Source organism: Puma concolor, chromosome A2 (assembly GCF_028749965.1).
Source record: "Puma concolor isolate L17-30 chromosome A2, mPumCon1.1.hap2, whole genome shotgun sequence".
Classification (NCBI taxonomy): domain Eukaryota; kingdom Metazoa; phylum Chordata; class Mammalia; order Carnivora; family Felidae; genus Puma; species Puma concolor.
The window spans coordinates 93,966,857-93,989,472 of NC_141668.1; the positions used below are offsets into that span (position 1 = coordinate 93,966,857).

Below are 22,616 nucleotides of genomic sequence, written 5' to 3' on the forward strand. Positions count from 1 at the left end.
CAAAAGCTTTTAGGGCCAATGAAACAACCGTATAAACTAAACTATTTAAAGTCACAGCTCAAATGCACCAAGCAGGTTCACTCTTTACAGGAACTTGTTCATGAATTTTCTGGTAAAGCGTGAAACAGCCTTTTCAAAAAGAGGCGCAAGGACACTGGGTGATCAAGTATGTATCAAGGTCAGTGCACAGGGCTGGTCTAGAAATCAAGCTAGAAGGCGGGGAACTTGGCCACACAGTCCAGACTGCCTGTCTTGGCAGGTGTGGCTCATTTTCAGTAATGATAAAACAAGGCCTCTTTTTTTTTTTTTTTCTTTTCTTTTTTACTAAGAAGCGTCTAACTAACAGCGCACCGAGCTGTTTATACACCTACTTCCTCTGGGCAGACCATGAGGTACTTGAGGGCAGTGACCCACTACATGACATAGAGAACGTGCTCAAAATCAGTGTTGAATGAATAAATGACTCTCTACCCAAAGCATCATTCTCTGTCCCCCCAAAGTAATTAATACCATCTTCAAAATCTTCCAAGGGAGAATTTATCACAACTTCTATGAATCAGGATGTCTTTCCATGTGACACATCTAGAAGGAGAGATTGTTAGAACACTTCTTTGTGGTATGACGTCTATGAGTTTGAAGCTACCGCGAATGAACTTGCAAATAAAAGATTCATAACCCTGACACACTCATGGAGACACCACTTTTCTCTATTCTCAGATAAGTAATTCCTACTGAAAAAAAAAAAGGCAAAAGAGATAAGTCAAGGGACAGCTGTCCCTCTGGAGACATATCCAACTCAATAATCAAACTATAGCCCATCTTGAGTCCTAGGCTGATCTGATACACAATCAAAGCAAGACTATCAAAATTAGTTGACTCCATAAATACCATTATGCTAAATAGACTCCTCATTCCACGGACCTTCAAACAGATTCTTCTATCTCATTTGCTATGCACAAACTTGTGAAGTTAAAAAAAAATGTCATCTGTCCAACCTCTTGCAGAGGAAATCACGTGACAGACGTGGCTAAAGGCCAAAAGAAACAGAGGAGAGGGCACCTGGGTGGCTCAGTCAGTTGAGTGTCCGACTTGGGCTTGTGAGTTCGAGCCCCGCGTTGGGGCTGATGGCTGGGAGCCTGGAGCCTGCTTCAGATTCTGTCTCCCTCTTTCTTTGCTCCTCCCCCCGCCTCAAAAATAAATAAACATTTAAAAAAAAATAGAGGAGGAGAACACAAACCTGAGGAGCATCTGAGAAACTACTGATAAACCCCAGGGACATTTAGAACTGACCTTGTTACTCAGAGGCGCTGGGCGTGGCTAGTCTGATTTTGATCTTCAACTGCCATTACACCAAACATTCTAGTGACTCATCATTAACCTGAGATGGATATCTGTTGGCGTTTGGTCGCCTAGAACCCATGCTTTGTTTCTAAGGGCACCACGAATTTCTTTCCAGGAGTGACTTCAACTTTGGATATAACCCAGACGGCCTCAGAATGCAGCTCCCAGACCCTCCGCCCCTGCCCAGGCCTGGGGCAGCTTTGTAAGGCAGCTCGGTCAATCAGGCGTCTATCTGCCTGCAATTCAAATCCCGCGCAGAGTGCCTGTAAGATGAAATGGTAGGTTTCTCTGTGTGACCACTCACCCTGTCCACACTGTTCCCATTGTAAGTTAATACCTACGGGCCCTGCTTCCTGCCCTCTGGAGGTGACCTGGTTCCCACCCAGAGGCAAGTCTGCTCCCTGAGCACCCTATGAATCCTGTGCCGTCCTAGCGGCCCTCCGATAAACTGCCTTTCCTTTAGTTTGGTCAAGGCTGGGTTTTGTTACATGTAAGGTCAGCGCGGCCCGGCTCTTACGACCGTCCTGAGAGAGGGTGAGTGCAAGGTGCTCCTGCTGGAGAGGTGGGGCACCTGCTCTCGTTACTGCAACATCTTCTGGAAGCCTGAATCTGCCAGTGAGTACACACCAGCCACATCAGGGGCTTTTGCCTCATCCCCCCTGCCTACTTCCCTTGTCTACCTTCTGCCCGGTAAAGGTCTAGTTAAAGAGGTCCCTGTCCAGTTAAGCAAGGTCCATACGGGGAAGCTGGTGAGAGAACAATCCTAATTTCTTCCTCACGTCTGTCTTAAATCCTAGCGAGAATCAATAGTGACATAAAAGCTACCACTGAGCGGTTCTTCCCGAAATATCCTGACTAGCGCATCTCACAAGTGAGACTTTGGAGACGACCTTACTGCGGCATTCTCAGCGCACTGAAAGCAGACAGTTAATAGAACAGCATTACTGGAAAGTGAATGGACCATACAGGCTGTAAACACATCTGCACGTCGTAATCTCAGAACAGAAAATCTGAGCATCAGGAATCTTCTAGCTAAGACAAAAAACAAAAACAAAAACAAACAAAAAAATAAGCTGCTTAGTAAACAAAACAAATCCCGGCGCAGCTGCAATACTTTCACACTGGGGAACCTGGATTACAGTCCTGTGAATAGAAAGACACATGAAAAAGAATAATTAAAAGACAGCAGAGACAAGTGTCAACAAACCAGGCTATAAATATCCTCAATAGGATTGTTGAATGTCCTTCGGAAAATTATGAAATTGACAGCGGGTAGTATCAGTTAAGAATGGGGCAGATCAAAATGAAGAAAATACTTCAGAACCTAAAGCAGTCCCAAGAGTCTTACGATATAATTATGGCCTCCTAGACAGTCAAGAGGTTGGAAAGGCTTCCAGATGGATGAGAAAACTCAGCCCTTCAAACTGCCCCAGAGCAAGCGTACCATCCTTACTCACCTTAGTTGACCAACATCAGGCAAACTGTTCCCAATACTGTTGAGAATTGGTAGCATTTGAAATGCTCAGGACTTTAATTCCCAATGGTATTGCAGAGTACATATTCTGGAACTCAAGTAAATACCAAAATACTCTGGGTAGAGGATAAGAGACATGTTTGTAAAAGAACAGCTGAGTTCTAATAGAAAGGGAAATATCAGAGGATAACAGTCGAGCAAAAACACTGATGGTAAAAGGCTCAGCCAGACCTGCAACCAGTAGTTACTTGAAGGGTAGTTTGCCATTGTCCATTTCTGGGGAGGCAGGGGGAGGGACAGTGTCAAGAGTAACGAGGGGCGCCTGGGTGGCGCAGTCGGTTAAGCGTCCGACTTCAGCCAGGTCACGATCTCGCGGTCTGTGAGTTCGAGCCCCGCGTCGGGCTCTGGGCTGATGGCTCGGAGCCTGGAGCCTGTTTCCGATTCTGTGTCTCCCTCTCTCTCTGCCCCTCCCCTGTTCATGCTCTGTCTCTCTCTGTCCCAAAAATAAATAAACGTTGAAAAAAAATTTTTTTTAAAAAAAAAAGAGTAACGATCTTGGCGGGGCGCCTGGGTGGCTCAGTCGGTTGGGCGTCCGACTTCAGCTCAGGTCATGATCTGGCAGCCCGTGAGTGCGAGCCCCACGTCGGGCTCTGTGCCGACAGCTCAGAACCTGAAGCCTACTTTGGATTCTGCGTCTCCCTCTCTCTCTGCACCCTCCCTCCCTCCCCACCCCGCTCAACGCTCACTCTCTGTCTCTCTCAAAAAATAAATAAACATTAAAAAAAAAAAAAAAAGATCTTGGGCCTGTGTCAGGAGAGAAGTCTATAGAAGCACCTGCATGAAGCCTGGATTCCCTAAGGGCTATGCCCTTATGAAGTTAGGGGAAACAAATAAACAAACAAACAAACAAACAAACAAACAAAAAACCACCTCACTCTGCAAAGCAAGATGGCCGAGAAACTGTCACTCTTGACTTTGATACTGAGTGAATGATCAGTTTCCTTGACAATCTGAAATCAGAAGTCACCAGAGATACCACCCCGCCCCCAGCTTTTGGATTTTAGGTTCTGATTTACACTCTCTGCGTGATCAACCCAGTCTAAAGGCAACAAATTAACTGAAACCAGTCCTGTTTCTCTCCAGAACAAACCGAACTCCTCTATGTAGGAAAGGACTCTCAAACCAGTCCTTACTGAATTCCCATAAAGTACCAACAAATATGATATCACAACAAAGACGCTCTGGTCTCTCTCTCTCTCAAAAATAAGTAACATTAGGGGCGCCTGGGTGGCGCAGTCGGTTAAGCGTCCAACTTCAGCCAGGTCACGATCTCGCGGTCCGTGAGTTCGAGCCCCGCGTCAGGCTCTGGGCTGATGGCTCGGAGCCTGGAGCCTGTTTCCGATTCTGTGTCTCCCTCTCTCTCTGCCCCTCCCCCGTTCATGCTCTGTCTCTCTCTGTCCCAAAAATAAATAAAAACGTTGGAAAAAAAAAATTAAAAAAAAAAAATAAGTAACATTAAAATTTTTTTTAAACAACTGAAAACCAAAAAACGTAAAAATAAACAGATTCCCAGACCTAGAATATTATGAAACTTCAGAATTCCAAAGGCAAGGAGAAAATCTCAAGAGTATCCAGACAAGTCAGTACCTTGAATAAAGAGAAGGCAAATGAAAAAGGAATTGGGAAGGGGGAAGAAGAACTAGAAAACAGAAGCAAAGAGCATCACACAAAAAGAACAGAGGGGTGCCTGCATGGCTCAGTCAGTTAAGTGTCAGACTTAGGTTCAGGTCACGGTCTCAAGGTTTGTGAGTTCAAGCCCCACATTGGGCTCTGCGCTGACACCGTGGAGCTTGCTTGGGATTCTCTCTCTCCCTCTCTCTGCCTCTGCCCCTCCCCTGTCTGTCTGTCTGTCTGTCTCTCTCTCTCTCTCAAAATAAATAAATAAACTTAAAAAAAGAAAAAAGACCACAGAAGGGAGGAAATAGGATGGAAGGGGCAATGGAAACCAGAATGGCGCTAATTACAAGCCTAGAAATCAGGCTCTCACAAGGACGATACCCCTGAGATTCTGATCATAAGCCAGCAAGGTACCGTGGTTTCAGATTATTGGCACCTGGGTGCCTGACAGAAACAAATTAAAATCCTTCTTAAGACAGGTCTCGGGATTCACAGATATTAAGTTCAATCTATTATAGGCTCATAAATAATACCACCAAGCACTCAGGGGAATAGGCTACCATGAAGGAAAATCAGAATAACAGATCTAGATACTCTAGAACTTCAGATGTTAGTGTTATCAGATACTAATGAAAATTATTATATCTGAAATGGTTTTTCAAAAAGCATGGTAAAGAAAATCACAAAAGAGGGGCACCTGAGTGGCTCAGTCACTTAAGCAGCTGACATCAGCTCGGGTCATGATTTTACAGTTTGTGAGTTCGAGCCCTGCATCGGGCTCTGTGCTGACAGCTCGGAGCCTGGAGCCTGCTCCACATTCTGTGTCTCCCTCTCTCTCTCTCTGCTCCTCCCCCACTCACGTTCTGTCTCTCTCAAAAATAAATAAACATTAAAAAATTAAAAAAAAAGAAAATCACAAAAGAACATATAGTGGAATAGTATTCAGCCTTAAAAAAGGAAGGAAATTCTAATACATATGCTACAATACAGATGGACCTTGAGGACATTATGCTCAGTGAAATAAGCCAGTAGAAGAAACACAGACACTGTATGATTCCACTTATCCAAGATCCCCAGAGCAGTCAAGTTCATGGAGACAGAAAATAGGATAGTGGTTGCTAGAGACTGGGGTAAGGGAGGGTATGGAGTTGTTTAATGTGGGTAGAGTCTCTGTTTTGCAAGGTGAAAAGAGCTCTGGAGGTTGGTTGCCCAACAGTGTGAATGTATTTAAATAAACCATACACTTAAAAATGGTTAAGATAGTAAATTTTTGTTATCTGTATTTTACCACAATTAAAACATCTTTGTAATCACAAAAATCTAATGTTATAAAAGTGAACAGATTTGCAAAATAACAAGTGAAACTTTTGAAAATGAAAAATAAAATCATTAAAAAATTTTTAAACACTTAATAATACAATAAACATATCAGCCACAGCTGAAGAAAGTATTATTAAAAAGAAAACAGAGCTAAATAAATGATCTGTACTAGAACAGAAGCAGAAGAAAAATATGAAGGACAGTTTGAGTCATAGAAAAATCAAATGAGAAGGTCTAAGTAAATGTAGTTAGAAGTTCAAGGGGGAAGAACAGAAGTGAGGCAACATTCAAAGAAATAATGGCTGTGAGTTTTCCAGATATGATAGAAGACACGAATTCAATGCTATAGGAGCCATAGTATATACCAGAAGGATGAATGATAAAAAGAAAATACCACTTAGACATATTATAATAAAACTACAGATCTCCAATAACAAGAGAATATGTGTATGTGTGTGTGCGCGCGCGCGCACGCGTGCGTCAGCTTGGTTTCTTTTTGTTTTTAATTTCTAAATTTTACTTAAATCCAAATTAGTTAACATATAGCATAACAATGGTTTCAGGAGTAGAACCCAGTGATTCATCTCTTACATATAACAGCCAGTGCTCATCCCCACAAGTGCCCTCCTTAGAACCCATCACCCATTTAGCCCATCCTCCCACCCACCTCCCCACCAGCAACCCTCAGTTTGCTCCCTGTATTTAAGAGTCTCTTATGGTTTGCCTCCCTCTTTTTATCTTATTTTTCCTTCCCTTCCCCAATGTTCATCTGTTTTGCTTCTTAAATTCCACATATGAGTGGAATCATATATTTATCTTTCTCTGACTGACTTAGCATAATACACTCTAGTTCCATCCACCTTGTTGCAAATGGCAAGATTTCATTCTTTTTGATGGCCAAGTACTATTCCCATTGTATATATAAACAACATCTTCTTTATCCATTTGTCAGTTGATGGACATTTGGACTCCTTCCATAATTTGGCTATGGTCAATAGTGCTGCTATAAACATTGGGGTGCATGTGCCCCTTCAAAGACCAGAGACTATCTTAAAAACAATCAAAGAGCAAAGGCTTACCTCTGCACAGAGCGGAAGTTAAATTGCCTACAGACTTTGCTTCTGTTACTCAGCCTAGCTTAAGTACGTATACACCGGTACATCCAACCATTTTGGAAAACAATCCTCCATTATTTGGTAAAGTCAGAGATGCACATACACTGCTACCCAGAAATTAGACACCTTAAAAAAAGCAGCAAAAGAAAACAATGACAACAACAGCAATAAACATTGCCGGTGTGTGACAAGAGACATACACAAGAAGGTTCACAGCAGCACTGCTTGTAATCATACAAAAATTTAAAAATAGCCCAAAGGGATATAAAATTGTGGTATGTCCTATGGGTACTATATACTGTCCTAATTTTTGACATTGAAAAACAACACCTTGAAGGAATCTCACAAACAAAATATTAAAAATTATTATGACATTAATTACATGTGGTTCAAACTATGTAAAACGAAACGCTGATTTAGGGTCATGTTCACTTCCTGGCAAGGGGCTGTGATTGAGGAACAGAACACAAGCAAATAATAATGTTAGACTTCCTGTGTTGTTGTACCCATTTTTATTCTTCTCACCTTACGTATATATTATATTCATTTTAAAAAAATAATAGTCAGCAGTTTACTATTTAATTCTAATAACTCCATGAATAAGTACTATCTGATCCCCATTGTACAGATGGGGAAACTGAGGCACAGAAAGATTAAGCAACTTTCCCAAGGCTCCAGGCTAGCAAATGGTGTAGCCAAGAGGAGAATCTAGGCGTTCAGTATCCATAGCCCCTCTCTCTTTTGTATCTATGTAATATTCCATTCTCAAGATAAAAAGAAATGAAAAGGAGAAAAAGCCTTGACATCAACACTCCAAGGACTAATGCCATTTAAAATGTTTTTCTTTTTTTTTTAATTTTTTTTAAACATTTATTTATTTTTGAGACAGAGAGAGACACAGAATGAACGGGGGAGGGTCAGAGAGAGAGGGAGACACAGAATCTGAAACGGGCTCCAGGCTCTGAGCTGTCAGCACAGAGCCCGATGCGGGGCTCGAATTCACGGACCATGAGATCATGACCTGAGCCGAAGTCGGACGCGTAACCGACTGAGCCACCCAGGCACCCCTAAAATGTTTTTCAAAAAGCTCAATATGTTGCATGTATCTATCTATATATGTGTGTGAGCATCACAAGAAATATGCATCGAAAAGCTAATAATCATTTTACCTGTGTAAACTTTTTCTTCATTTTTTAAAATAATCTGCGATGAATCTCACTTTATACTCAAAGGAAAAAAACCAACATTATGTAAATAGACTCTTGCCCTTGGCTTTTTAAAAAAAACACATATCCTAAATCACGTGGCAAATTGCATGGTAAGCCTAATTACATCTTGCCTGGTAGATAACAGATAACTGTGTTACTGGTTCCAAAAAAGGGCCCTCATTTTATATCCAGAGGCAGCCAGTGTTCCAAATTTCGCAAAAATTTTAAGAGGCTGGTGCAGAGTTGCTTTGGGCAGGTCTGAATACGCACCTCGGCCAATTTATGTGGCTTCAGGGCAATCCCACCAGTACCCAAGGCAAGAGGGTACCCGGGCGGGGGGCGGGGGATCCTCTGTGCACAGCCCCCAGGGCTGAATGAGAGACACAGAGGGAATTTTATGCAACAATCAAGAGACAGACTCACGGTACAAAGAGATTAGCTGCCTAACTAGCAAGTTTAGAAAAACAGTCCGTCAACGGGGGTGCCAGTTTCCTGCTGACATTCAGGAAAGCAGGGGAGGCTGTGACGGGGCTGTGTGGAAACTGCTAATTGTGTAGTTGGTGCCCAGCCCGCAGGGTCGCTCAGGAGTTGCATCTGTTTTGTTTTCCAGAGGAGGGGGGAGAGAATGCATTTCTGCAGAGTTTTTGTGTTCTGAATATATAATGTAGTTTTTTGAGTACAGCTGACGCCCGATGTTACGTTAGTTTCAGGTGCACAACTTAGTGATTCGACAAGTGCAAACATTATGCTTCTATTTGCCGCAAGCTTAGCTGCCATCTGTCCTGACACATCGCTCTTACAACAGCACTGACCGTATTCCCTAGGCTGTGCCTTTCATTCCCATGACTTATTCCTTCCATAACTGGAAGCCTGTATCTCCCTCCCCGAAGCTCTCTTGAAGGTGGGAGAAAGCTGTTTACAGACAGGTAATGGTAGAGTCTGGTAGAATTCGCCAGTAAAGGAATATGGAGTCAATCTCTCAGGATTCTGCGGAAAGCCAGGCTCCACACACACACCCAAGAAGTCTGGGTTTGTAACATTTTTCTTTTAACAACTTAATATATCAAAATAGAAACGGCATTGACTTTCTAAAGGTAATTACTCCAGATGTACCCAGCACCACTGTCCACAGAACAAACCAGAAGAGCACTGTGGAACATCCGCTTTTCAAGGACATCTATCTTGACGGCTCCTTCACTTACAGCTTTGTGAACTGCAGCAGATTGCTAACTTTTCCTAAGCTTTGGTTCCTGGCTCGTGAGACGGAGATAATACCACCTGCGGATGCTCTGGAAATATCCCTTCCATTCCTGTCCCGTTTACTCACCCCAAGCCACACCACACCACACACACACACACACACACACCATGCCTTCTCAGAATGATGGAGCCCCAGAAAACAGCCTTCAAAGGTCACTCTTGTCTGGCTCACCACCTCCCAAGTCAAGATGAACAACTCAAATGTATTAAAGTGAGAATTGGGAGTTATGTTTCACTTTAGATTTCATTTAGAAATAACAAATTACAAAACAGGAGCTGGAAAGGGAACGTGCTAATGAATATTTATGAAGTCGGCTAACCAGAAATAAAGACAAAAGCTGCCTTTTCTTGTCACATTAAAGTGAAAACAAACAAGACCTGGAGGAGGCGGCCGGAGAGCCAAAATGAAACTCCGAATGCAGGGAGGAAGACGAGGAGTGCAAGCCTGATACAACACAGAGCCAGGACTGGGTGATACGAAACCCCAGGAATTCTAATGAACACCATCCCAGGAACGTTAATGGGGTTCCGTCTTCCACATCCAAGGGCAGTCGTTTTGGCTCCGGGTGAAAAGATCTAACTCTTGGCTTTCTAACCAGAGAAGATTGAGAAATTTAAATAAATATTAAGAACAAGAGGTTGAGAAATGTGCCTTTTTAATGAAGTACAGTCTCATACTCCTTCAACACCCGTTTTTGCCAAAGACAACTGTGTGTCACCGGGGGCAATGGCCTGGTGAAATATAATGAATAGAGGCTGAAGTTTCCTTGTTATTTTATATTGGGTATGTGCGCTTGGTCTTCACTTCCAAGTCTGGTGACGACTCGGTGGGGCAAACAGCTTTCTTATGCTGAAAAATGAACATCATCATGATATGTCGCTAAGTGTCAGAGCTTAGAGGTAGTACTTCGGCTTAGGAGCAGGGGATGTATAGGGGAAAAAAAAAAAGTTGTTCAAGGGCACAGCTGGCCTGGGGGCAGGAGGAGAAAGCTTTCATTTCCATAGGAGTCTGAGGTTTTGAAAGCCAGCTAGAGTGTATTAAACTTTTAAAGCCTGAAAGTCACTAAAAATCTATTAGATCTGCTAGAGACCTCTTTCAAGGGAAGGGAGATTAGACAGAGGAGATTTGACAGCAACAATAGGAACAGAAATAAAACCCTTTCATGTTATCGCCTCAGAGGCTTATGTTCTAGCACTTCAACTTTAGAGTACGTAGGAATCCCTAGGCATCTTGTTAAAATGCAGATTCTGAGGGAGCAGGTCTGGGATGGGGCCTGAACTTCTGCATGTTTAGCAAGCTCCCAGGTGATGCCCTTGCTGCTGGTCTGTAGCCCATGCTTTTAGTGTGTGAAACACGAAAATGGAAGCCAGAAGATTTAAGTTTTAGTGCCTGCGGCCACAGTAGATTTTGGAGGCCTGTCCCTGGGGCTCAGTTTTCTTGTTTGACAGACAAGAGCTTGCCCTAGTTACCTCAGGGGTCATTGTGAAGCTAACATTAAATAACATGCAAGAGTGCTTTGTAAATTGTGAAGAACAAAAGGGTGGCGGAATTATCACCATTATTAAAAGGAAGATCACGAAGGATAAATGACTGAAAGACCGACCCAAAGAGAGAAGCGGAATTAAGCTTAAATCCTATGCCATCTGATCTTAAGCAAGTTGAAGCTTTGAGCTTCAATGTGTTGAAGTTTAAGGTAGTAGGAGTAGCAGATTATCTTTATTTCCATCCATGCTGCTGAAATTTACTCCCCACCCCTCACAAATTTACCTTCCTATCTCAATGCATATATTGTATTGAAAATTTACAATCGGGGACGACGATTCAGGTACGTGTACTTCCCTAGGTGGGGGGCGGTCACTGCGACCGCTGTGACCTTGATGCCCCCCAGGGGACGACAATAACACTCTGTGCATGCAGTCTCCACAGCACCAATGTTAACTGGGTAAAATGTAATGTAGGCTCGTATAAATGCCCAGATGCACCAGAGAACTTCAGAGACGGGTTGGAGATGGATATGGGTTAGAACAGTCAAGAAAGGCATTTTGGAGAAGGAGTGTGTGTTTCGAGGGGAAGAGAATGGCTTAAGGTAGCTTAGAAGCAGGGCAGGAACAATGTGGAGCAAAACCAAGAGGGAACTCCATTGCAGGAGTCCATCATGATGGCATACGGTGTCAGGCATCAGGCGTCGTACTGGATTCTCATGTGTTCGAACACTGATGCCCCTCGACAGATGTGGAGGGAAGGGTGGCACAGAATACCAGGGTAAGGACTGTCACATTCTCCTTATGAGACAGAGAGCCATCTGAAGAGTTTTAGCTTGGCACTAACAGGAGGAATGAAACTGGGTAATTTATTTTTTTTAAAAAGGCCCCACACCCAGTGCAGAGCCCATCCCAGGTCTTGAACTCACATCCCTGAGATCAAGACCTGAGCTGAGATCAAGAGTCAGATGCTTAACCCACTGAGCCACCGAGGTGCCCCAAAACTGGGTATTTTAATGAGTTCTATCAGGGAGAATACCGAAGACATGGGAACCAGTAAGAATATCTTTAAAACTCAGTTTTCTAGCAGTGGATCCATTTCTTTAATGTTTATTTTTATTTTTTAATTTCTTTTTATTTTTGAGAGAGAGAGACAGAGAGAGACAGAGCATGAGCAGGGGAGGGGCAGAGAGAGGAAACACAGCATCCAAAACGGGCTCCAGACTCTGAGTGGTCAGCACAGAGCCCGATGAGGGGCTCAAACTCATGAGCCATGAGATCATGACCTGAGCTGAAGTCAGTCACTTAACTGGACGCCTGGGTGGCTCAGTCGGTTAAGCGTCCAACTTTGGCTCAGGTCATGATCTCATGGTTTGTGAGTTCCAGCCCCACATCAGGCTCTGTGCTGACCACTCAGAGCCTGGAGCCCGCTTCGGATGCTGTGTCTCCCTCTCTCTCTGCCCCTCCCCAACTCATGCCATGTCTCTGTCTTTCTCAAAAAAAAAAAAAAAAAGTCAGGGGCGCCTGGGTAGCTCAGTCAGTTAAGCATCCGACTTCAACTCAGGTCACGATCTCACGGTCCGTGAGTTCGAGCCCCGCGTCGGGCTCTGGGCTGACAGCTCAGAGCCTGGAGCCTGCTTCCGATTCTGTGTCTCCCTCTCTCTCTGTCCCTCCCCCGTTCATGCTTTGTCTCTCTCTGTCTCAAAAATAAATAAACGTTAAAAAAAAAAATTAAAAAAAAAAAAAAGTCAGACGTTTAACTGATTGAGCCACCCAGGCGCCCCCACAGTGGATCTATTTAATCAACTGAAAACTGAAACAAAATTTCTATTTACATATATATATATATATATATGCATATATGCATATATGTATGTATACATATATTTTGTTGTTGTTGTTGTTGTTTTTTGTCTTTTGTTTTAAAGAATTATAGCACGGCACCTTTAGGTCAAGGTGCGATGGGACCCCACGCGCCGAACCCTCAGATCTGCTGGGCTTATTTTTGAAGGAAAGTACTATAGTGTGAAAAGCATGTATGATAGCATGCTGGAACTAGATAGAAAGCCAAAGGAAACCTAGGGAGACATAGTTCCGGGGGAGAAGAACATCTGGCAGCTGTGGCAGAACAAGGCCAGGCATTCTGGCTGCTGGTCCAAGCGCTCTTTTCACCTCCACTATCCTGTCTCTGCCTCTTCGTATTGACACGACATGCCAAGGAGGAAATGCAAAATCCAATATTTTTAGTAGTAACTTAGAAACTTCAGGGGCGCCTGGGTGGCGCAGTCGGTTAAGCGTCCGACTTCAGCCAGGTCACGATCTCACGGTCCGTGAGTTCGAGCCCCGCGTCGGGCTCTGGGCTGATGGCTCGGAGCCTGGAGCCTGTTTCCGATTCTGTGTCTCCCTCTCTCTCTGCCCCTCCCCCGTTCATGCTCTGTCTCTCTCTGTCCCAAAAATAAATAAACGTTGAAAAAAAAAAAAAATTAAAAAAAAAAAAAAAAAGAAACTTCTTAGCGGCTTCCCCTTATGTACTGACACTGAGGTCTTAAAAGAGCATTTAGTTTAAAAACCTAGTCCCATATCCACCCTTTAATCTTATCTCTGAGCAATTAATTGATTGAAAAAGTTTTTCCCCAGAGCTCCAGACTTCTTGCTGTTTCTTCTAAAGCCCTTCACAGCGATTTCACATTCATGAATATTTTACCAGTGTCCTCCCAAGATCGGAGTCTCAAAATAACTTAAATTGGGTACAAATAAATTACTCAGGGTGGTAGGCTTTAATTTATTTTTACAGAGAATATAAAGAAATGGCATATAATAAGATTGAAAATTATCATAACATCTATCAGATTTTTGTAACATACGGAAAGACACCTATTCAATGAAAAAGGTTTATTACATTAGCACAAAGCCACATACTAAATGTATATGGACATTTTCAAAGATACTATAAGAAATCTTAGTTATAAAGACAATGAATGTGGAGGCGCCTGGGTGGCTCAGTCGGTTAAGCGTCTGACTTGATTTTGGCTCAGGTCATGATGTCACCGTTCATGAGTTCCTCAGGCTCTGTGAGGACAGTGTGGAACCTGCTTGGGATTCTCTCTCTCTGTTGCTCTCTCTACCCGACCCCCTGCTCGCTCTCTCTCTCTCTCTCTCTAAGATAAATAAACTTAAAAAAATCTTTAAACAAAAGAAAATGACTGTGGATACATGTTAGTGATCCATAAATACTCAGGGAAGCATCTCAGTGACTCAAGACTAAATGCTGTCTTTTCTTTCTTTGAAGATTTTTTTTTAAGTGTATATTCTACCAGCTCCTTCCCATGCTTTATTGGCCAAGAGCAGAGGAATTCCCTTGATACAAACCCAACTATCTCCCTCCTTTAGGTCCATTTTCTCTTGTTCTATCCTTTGTGAACGTGGGCAAAACACGTCCAGTGTCTTCCCTAAAAAGAGCTCCATTAACTTGAAGATAGAAGGGAATTATGTATGCCCGAATCCCCCAATCTGAAACAATTCCAGACCTTTCACTTTTCCCCATAGCACTTTCTTTCCATCTCTTTAGTCATTTCAGGTTCCCTTTGGAATGCAGCCCAATTTCTCCACACATTTTATAAGGGGACTAACAGTGTGGAAGAATTATTTCAATTTGCAGGTGATGCGTCTTTCATTACCCTCCATTCTCTACCAAAGCAAATGTTGTAATAAAAATGACATAAAAATGCATTCTGTATTGGAGCCAATTGGTCAGAAATTGCTGGTGATTACAATAAAGGTATAATTGAATGAGTATTTCCTGTATCCGGGCACTGAATACTTTGCTGTCAAATCCTGGCAACAGCTCTAAGGCGTAGGGGTCGCCATCCGCATTCTTCACAGAAGGACCTGGGCTAGACTGTCCGAGATCTTGATTCTTGATTCTGATCTTATCGAAGGGCTAGATAAAGATGCACAATCACAGACCCACACATACATATGCATGGCATGGACATGTACGGTGGCTGCCAGAGGTCAAGCTTCCCTAGAGCTAGACTCTGTGATGGGGATTGCCATGCAGGGATTTTATGGGGGGCAGCTCTTGGGTTCAGCATGTAGGGGAGACTGAGCAAAGGAACCAAGGCAGTGGGGGAAGCTGGGCTGTGGTGCAGTCACAACAAAAGCCCCAACCGACCCTACACATCCTACAGAGTTGTCCTGAATTGGGGCAAGGGTCTTTGGGTCCCCAAACTGGCCAGTCATTGAATGTGCACTGCCGTCCTGGGTCAGGTGGCATAACCTTGAGGGAGGCAACTCTCTGTAGCTGAAGCCTGGGGACAACCAGCAAGGAGGGACCCAGCCCTGAGCTCTCTCCTGTCAACACTCCCAGAAGTTGGGCAAAGATTGTCTCTGTCCTAAAGGGGGCAGAGGACCTGGGTGGCACATCACACAGCTCAACTACAGTGACTATTTTGTTTTTTTAGTTTATTTTGAGAGAGAGCAAGAGTAAGCTGCGGAGGGACAGAGAGAGAGAGAGAGAGAGAGAGAGAGAATCTCAAGCAGGCTCTGTCCGCACTGTCAGCACGGAGCCCAATGCAGGGCTCGAACACATGAACCGTGAGATCATGACCTGGGCCAAAGTCAAATGCTTAACTAACTGAGCCACTCAGGTGCCCCTACGATGACTATTTTCTGATCCCCAACTTAGGATATGGTTCTATGTACCTATTTATGGGTTTGTAAGGGATAGAAATCACATAGCTTTAATGCTAAAGAAATAATAATAATAATAATAATAATAATAATAATAATAATAGATCAAGGCGGGGGAAAGAACCACAAATACTGCTTAGGCTTATGTGTAGGAAATGAGGAATCTGCCTCTATTCCGTCCCTTTGCTGTGACACAGTCTCCATGTGACACACACACACTAAAATGACTCTAAACAAAACATGGAAACTTTGCTAGCAAAGAAGGGACACAGAAAGGGCAGAGAATAATCTGAAATATCAGTAACACGATTATTACCCAAGTGGATAACCACCATTTTGAACAGTCCTGGTCAACATTAATATACATGTCCTCCAAGTGAAAGATGTTACAAGGGATAAAAAAACAAACCCAATTAGTGGTTGTGCAGCCTCAATAATTTTTTTTATCTTAGGGGCGCCTGGGTGGCGCAGTCGGTTAAGCGTCTGACTTCAGCCAGGTCACGATCTCGCGGTCCGTGGGTTCGAGCCCCGTGTCAGGCTCTGGGCTGATGGCTCGGAGCCTGGAGCCTGTTTCCGATCCTGTGTCTCCCTCTCTCTCTGCCCCTCCCCCGTTCATGCTCTGTCTCTCTCTGTCCCAAAAATAAATAAACGTTGAAAACAAAAAAAATTAAAAAAAAAAATAATTTTTTTTATCTTCAATCTTTCCTCACAGATTTTATCTTCTAAATGATATTAAAAGGACATAATTGCCTAGGATGGTTCTTGCTTAAAAAAGACCATACAAACAGCACAAATACTTATGCTATTGATCATGAAGTGCAAGTTCTGTTTCATTTTCCATTTTATAATGGGAACAGTCGGAAATGTTTTTAGAGTTTCAAATCAAAACTATGTATTATTTATTGTGATCTAGGTAGCCGTTATGCAGAAGCTTTTAAAAAGCTAGAAAGCAAAAATGGCTTCACAGGGCATGAATTTGAAATAGATCCCCAGGGGATAACGAATCCAGCTTATATTGTGGGAAAATGCAAAGAGCCATTAATTCATATTATGCTGCCCGGCTATTCTATTGATGACTGCGAAAATAAAGTCTCCAGTCACCATTCTCGTTGAGACATGAGCAGCCAGATATCAGTGCAGAAGCTGGAGTTCAAAAAGTTAATAATAAACCTGAATCCAGAATAATTTCGAAGCGTGCAAACAACAAAAGGCAGTGGAGAGTAAAAATTCAAACGTAGCAACGTCATCTGATTAGAAATCCGTTGTCATTGTCCTCCACCGAAACGGTCCACAAATTGCTGATGTAGTCTATGACCTCTGTAGAGGGATTGAATTTAGTATCCAAAGTTGGTGGCTCAGCATTTCCTCTCCCCTTTCTTTTTAAAACCCCACACTACAGAAGGGCACAGGGTAACACATTTTACTGTTAAATATAATTTGAGCCTGCTGGAAGACGGCCCGCTCACAAGTGTCACCCTGGCAACTCACCTATGACTTCGGCTTTCTGATAGGAGTTGTTCCCAACTTTCCTCACCACCCCCCGCCCCCCTGCAGCACCATTCTGTGCTGTAGCCACAGGGTAAAGCGAGGGAGGGCAGTCTTGAATGCCATTTCAAACTCGAACTACTTTTCTAAGTGGCAACTCCAAAGCTCACGGAAACTCTATCCCGTGCTTCATTTTTACATGATAGTGCTTGCAACACTCACTCTGGGTTCTGAGCAGAAAGCGGCCAGCCAATACCATTGCACTGTGTACCTGGCCCACAGTAAGAGAGTTCAGAAGAAGACCCAACCACGAATCCAAACAACAGTGGTGAAAAGACGTCACGCCCTTCCCTAACCATCATACCGTCTTGCACTCACTGTCTTCCGTGGCTCCCATGTCTGTCCGTCCCTGTTCATGCTGTCGTTCTGCCAAGACAGCCAAGCTAGGTGGAGGGCAGACCCGTCAATGTCTCCCTACAACTGTCCCCCACTTCCCAAATGAGGGGCGGTGCCCCAGCTTCCCATATCCATGATCGACCTTTCCCACTGCCGGTTCCATCGACACCAACTGCCAAGGGTTGCACGTTATGGAGACATCGTGTTACTATGTGTCTTTCACCCAGAGAATACAAGGGAGAGAGAAAAAGAGACACAGAGACAGGCAGAGGCAGAAAGAAGCAGAAAAAAAAAAAAAAGACCAAAACAGGAAGGCTCAGTTCTTGGGTCCTGCACATAATTGAGTGTAAACTCTTTTGTTACTGGTGGCTTTCGGGATGAGTGAATCATGTTCTGTACACGCACTCTGACCACTTACAGCCCACTGCTTTCACAGCAATGACTGACCATTCTGTGAATTTCAGAGAACAATGCCTTGTCCTTGAGACCAGCTACAACTCGCACGCACGTGCCCTCATTCTAAGCTACACCAACTCAGCGTTTCCATAAATTCATTTTCTATACCTAAAACCCATTGGGCGTTGCAATGTATTTGACCAAATCAGAACTATCCCGGGCTGAAAAGAGTTGGTTTGAAAATAATTAATGAGCATCTTTTATTTATTTATTTTTTTTTGGTATGAAAGTTGCATTTTCTCTAAAAAGGAGGAAATAAAACTGAGAAAGAAATAGGATGTTTCAGGAAACTGGGCTGGGCGGCCAGTATTTGCACTGTGTGTGAAAATGCCTAACACCCTGTTACTGAAAGTACCTAGTAGGGAAAAAGTGATGAATGGATGTTGAGGTGATTGTCCTTTTTTTTTTAATTTTTTTTTTTAACGTTTATTTATTTTTGGGACAGAGAGAGACAGAGCATGAATGGGGGAGGGGCAGAGAGAGAGGGAGACACAGAATCGGAAGCAGGCTCCAGGCTCTGAACCATCAGCCCAGAGCCCGACGCGGGGCTCGAACTCACGAACCGCGAGATTGTGACCTGGCTGAAGTCGGACGCTCAACCGACTGAGCCACCCAGGCGCCCCGGTGATTGTCCTTTTTTAACTAGAATTTTTTCTTTTTTTTTAAAAAAGGCTTCACTCCTAGCATGGAGCACAATTGTGGGGCTTGAACTCATGAACCTGAGATCAGGACTTGGATGCTTAACCCACTGAGGCAGCCAGGCACCCCCTTTTTTAACTAGAATTTAAACATGGGTGGTGGTTTTGATTCTACACTGATCCTTCATGTCAGGAGTGGAACCAGCTTAGACAAAACAAAAACAAAAGCCATGTTAAAACTTTAAAATCACAAAAATTAAAAATAAAACCTTGGGGCTCAGTCGGTTAAGCGTCTGGACTCTTGATTTCAGCTCAGGTTATGATCTCACGGTTCATGGGACTGAGCCCCGAGTCGGGCTCTGCGCTGGCAGTGTAGACCCTGCTTGGGATTCTCTCTCCCTCTCTCTCTGCCCCTCCCTCATGTGCACACATGCTCTCTCTCCCTCTCTCTTTCAAAACAGGTAGGTAAACATTAAAAAATAAAAGTAAAATAAAACCTTAATCAGAGCCTAAAATAATAAAGCCAAATCTGTTCGTTGAATATAGAGCGATTAGCCAAGGCAAATGCCATCAATGTGAACGGATTTCCTCAGTTCAAGTCTTATTATTTTAAGACATTTAGGTAACCTGACACTACAATAAAGACGTGCAATGAGAGGAAAAAAATGAATCGGTGGAAAGGGCAGCCTGAGTGTGAACAGACCAGGCCTCTGCCTCTTAGCATTAGGTCAGCTGCTTAATTTTGCTTCAAATTCATTTCCTTATGTGTAAAAATGCAAGTGATAGATCAGCTGTTCTTTAAAGCTTCTGGAAAGTCGGTAGAGAAACAGACTAGAAATAGTAAAAAGGGAGCATTTTGTGATCTTCCAACAGGTCTTAAGGGAAAAAGTCAGTAAGCTAATCAAGGCCACAGTAATCAAATAAAATTCACTCAAAATAGTACTATTGTCAGAATTATTTGAATTTAAAATTTTTAGCCATGCCATTCCCTCAAAGAAGGCTCTGAGTAACGTCTGACTCGGGGAGACGTCTCTGAAACAGTGCAGCCTCTGTTATAACAGGCTCACTTAATGACGTTCTGGATGATGCTGGGAAAATCCAAAGGAAGGGACCCTGATGTACCCTGAAGAATGTGGGAAAAATCCTGCTCAGTCCCCCATAAGCCATGCTCAAGTCTGCACAGAGCAATGAAAGTAAGGAACAGACAAGAAACCATGATTTCAACAGAAAAAGAATCATACTTTGAAAAGCAAAGCTTGTTTCTTAGATAATTTCTGTAAATACCGTGAATTAAAGTGGAGAATGGCACTGGCTTGTAACTCCTAAATTTTATGGGTTTCTTTTAAATTTATTTTTTATTTATTTTGAGAGAGACAGAGAGAGAGAGAGCGAGCGAGCATGAGCAGGGTAGGGGCAGAGGGAGAGAGAGAGAATCCCAAGCAGGCCCACTCTGTCAGTGCAGAGCCCGACACAAGGCTCGATCTCACCAGCTGTGAGCTCATGCCCTGAGCTGAAATCAGGAGTCGGACTCTTAACTGACTGAGCCACCCAGGCATCCCAAATTTTGGAGTTTTCATTGTTTTTTAAATACTGGTTTCGATTTCCTTTCATCAAACTGACAAAGCCCCCACATTTGTCCCTAGGAAAAAAATCCCCATTTATTCCACTAAGAAGACCAACAAGCAGAGATACAAATGAAATGGTAGGCAATGTCAAAATGAAATGGACTTTGAGAATGCAGCGAGTTGTGTTTTAAGTATCTGAATGAGTAATTTTTTTGCTGAAGGACGGTGGACATATAATGTTCTCCCGGCATCAGATGTACAACATCGTGATGCAACACTTACATACGGTACGAGACGCTCACCAAAATCCGTGTGTTACCATCTCTCACCATACAACGCTATCACAATATTATTGGCTGTATTCCTTATGCTGTAATTTTCATGATCTATTTATTTTATAACTGGAAGCCTGTACCTGTCAATCCCCTTCCCCTAGGTCACCCACCTCCCCACATTCCCCCATCTGGCAACCACCAATTTATTCTCTGTATCTGTGAGACTCTTTCTGTCTTTTTTATGTTTCTTTGCTCATTCGTTTTGTGTGTTAGAGTCCAAATCTAAGGGAAACCATACGATGTTTGCCATTTTCTGTCCGACTTCTTTTGACAGCTTAAGTACCAAATCAAATTGATAGTTCACAAAAGATTTGTGACGATCGCCTCTAGCTCCCAAGTCAATGTTTCTAGCCCGGAACCCTCCCCTAACCACCACACTTAGTAACTTCCAGCTGCCCAGTGGCCTTGTCTATCTACATGTCCCATGTATACCTCAAAGTCCTTTCCTCCCCAAGAACAGGTCTGCTTCCCTCCCCTAAATTCCTAAAAATGTCACCAGAGTCAGAAACCTGAGAATCCCAGGCCCTAACATTTCTCACTTCCAAGGCCCAAACTATCACCAAATCCAGCACAGTCTAGCTCTTTCAAAGCTCTCTTCCTCTCTGTTCCTCACTGCTTCCTCCCCAATGTCAGCCCTCCCATATCTTTGCCAGGTCAGTGCAAAACAAACCTTTCTTCAATCTTGCTCACCTCCAGCTGTCCCTACACTCTCTCCAAGGCAACATACCTCAAATACCAATGACTGGGGTACCTGGTGGTTCAGTCAAGCAGCTGACTTCAGGTCAGGTCCTGATCTCGCGGTCTGTGGGTTCGAGCCCCACACTGGGCTCTGTGCTGACAGCTCGGAGCCTGGAGCCTGCTTCAGATTCTGTGTCTCTCTCTCTCTCTCTCTGCCCCTCCCCTGCTTGCACTCTGTCTCTTTCTCTCAAAAATAAGCATTAAAAAATTTTAAATACCAATGAATGCCATCTTTAAAAAGATTTTTTTTTTTGATGTTTATTTATTGTTGAGAGAGAGAAAGACAGAGCGCAAACAAGAGAGGGACAGAGAGGGAGAAGGAGACACAGAATCCGAAGCAGGCTCCAGGCTCTGAGCTGTCAGCATGGAGCCCGAAGTGGGGCTCGAACCCATGAATGGCGAGATCATGACCTGAGCTGATGTTGGACGCTTAACCAACTAAGTCACCCAGGCTCCCTCCAATGACTGCCATCTTAAAACCCCTCAGTGCTTACACACACACACACACACACACACACACACACACACACACCCCTTTCATACCCTGTGGTTCAATAACCCTAACAACTTATTATTCCGCATGCAGATTTCACACCCGCATCCCGCTGCTCCTGTCTACAAGACCCTAGGCCACTCCACTAGGCCAACTCCTATTCATCTTTCAAGGGCCACTTCAGGGGTTACCTCCTGTAAGCAGCCTGCTTTTTACACACACAGTCTCTGGCCCCAGGCTGCCTCAGCTTCTGCTGCACTCCTTAATGCAGTCTCAATATACTTTCATCATATTGGAATTGGTTATCTATTCATGTGTCTGTCTCTTGCACATGACAGATATTCCTTGAAGGTAAGGACTCACCACCTCTGCTCCTTGAGATCCTTGCAAAGTTTACGGAACCATATTAAAAATGAATCAAACCATATAAAGAAAAACAGATTGGAGGATATAAGGGTATTTTGGAGGATTCCACATAGTCATTGTCTTTCTTACTTATGCAAATAAATCTTCATGGTTTACAAAGTGCTTTCACTGAAGTTTTGTTTTGTCCTTAAAACATTCCTAAAAGGCAAGGTAAGGCTATTATGAAGGCTCTGAGAGACGCTAAATACATAAGAAAGTTTTTTGAGAAGAGAAATGCTATTGATTTCTCAAGGTGTGCGTGTGCATGTGCGTGTGTGTGTGTGTGTGTGTGTGTGTGTGTGTGTGTGTGTTCAAATAAGTCTTCTTAGATCAGAGCCACAACATCAAATAAAGTCCTGTTCTGTCAAAATAACCAAGTGATTTCCTTCGTAACTACTGAAAAAGTCTCCTGAAAAAGAAAAACTCTCAATTCTATGCAGAGAGTTTTCAATAACCTGGTCTCTTATTCACTCTTTTCCAAAAAGTAGATTTTGGAAGACAGAACAGCTAATTTAGATTTCTAAAGACAAAGAGAG

General features: G+C 43.3%; 1 protein-coding gene across 2 annotated transcripts in view; it reads right to left on the bottom strand.

Annotated features, from left to right (window-relative positions):
• NRCAM (neuronal cell adhesion molecule) overlaps positions 1-22,616 on the bottom strand; it is a 288,233-nt gene that overhangs the window by 205,937 nt on the left and 59,680 nt on the right. The gene's annotated exons all lie outside the window — the stretch shown is intronic.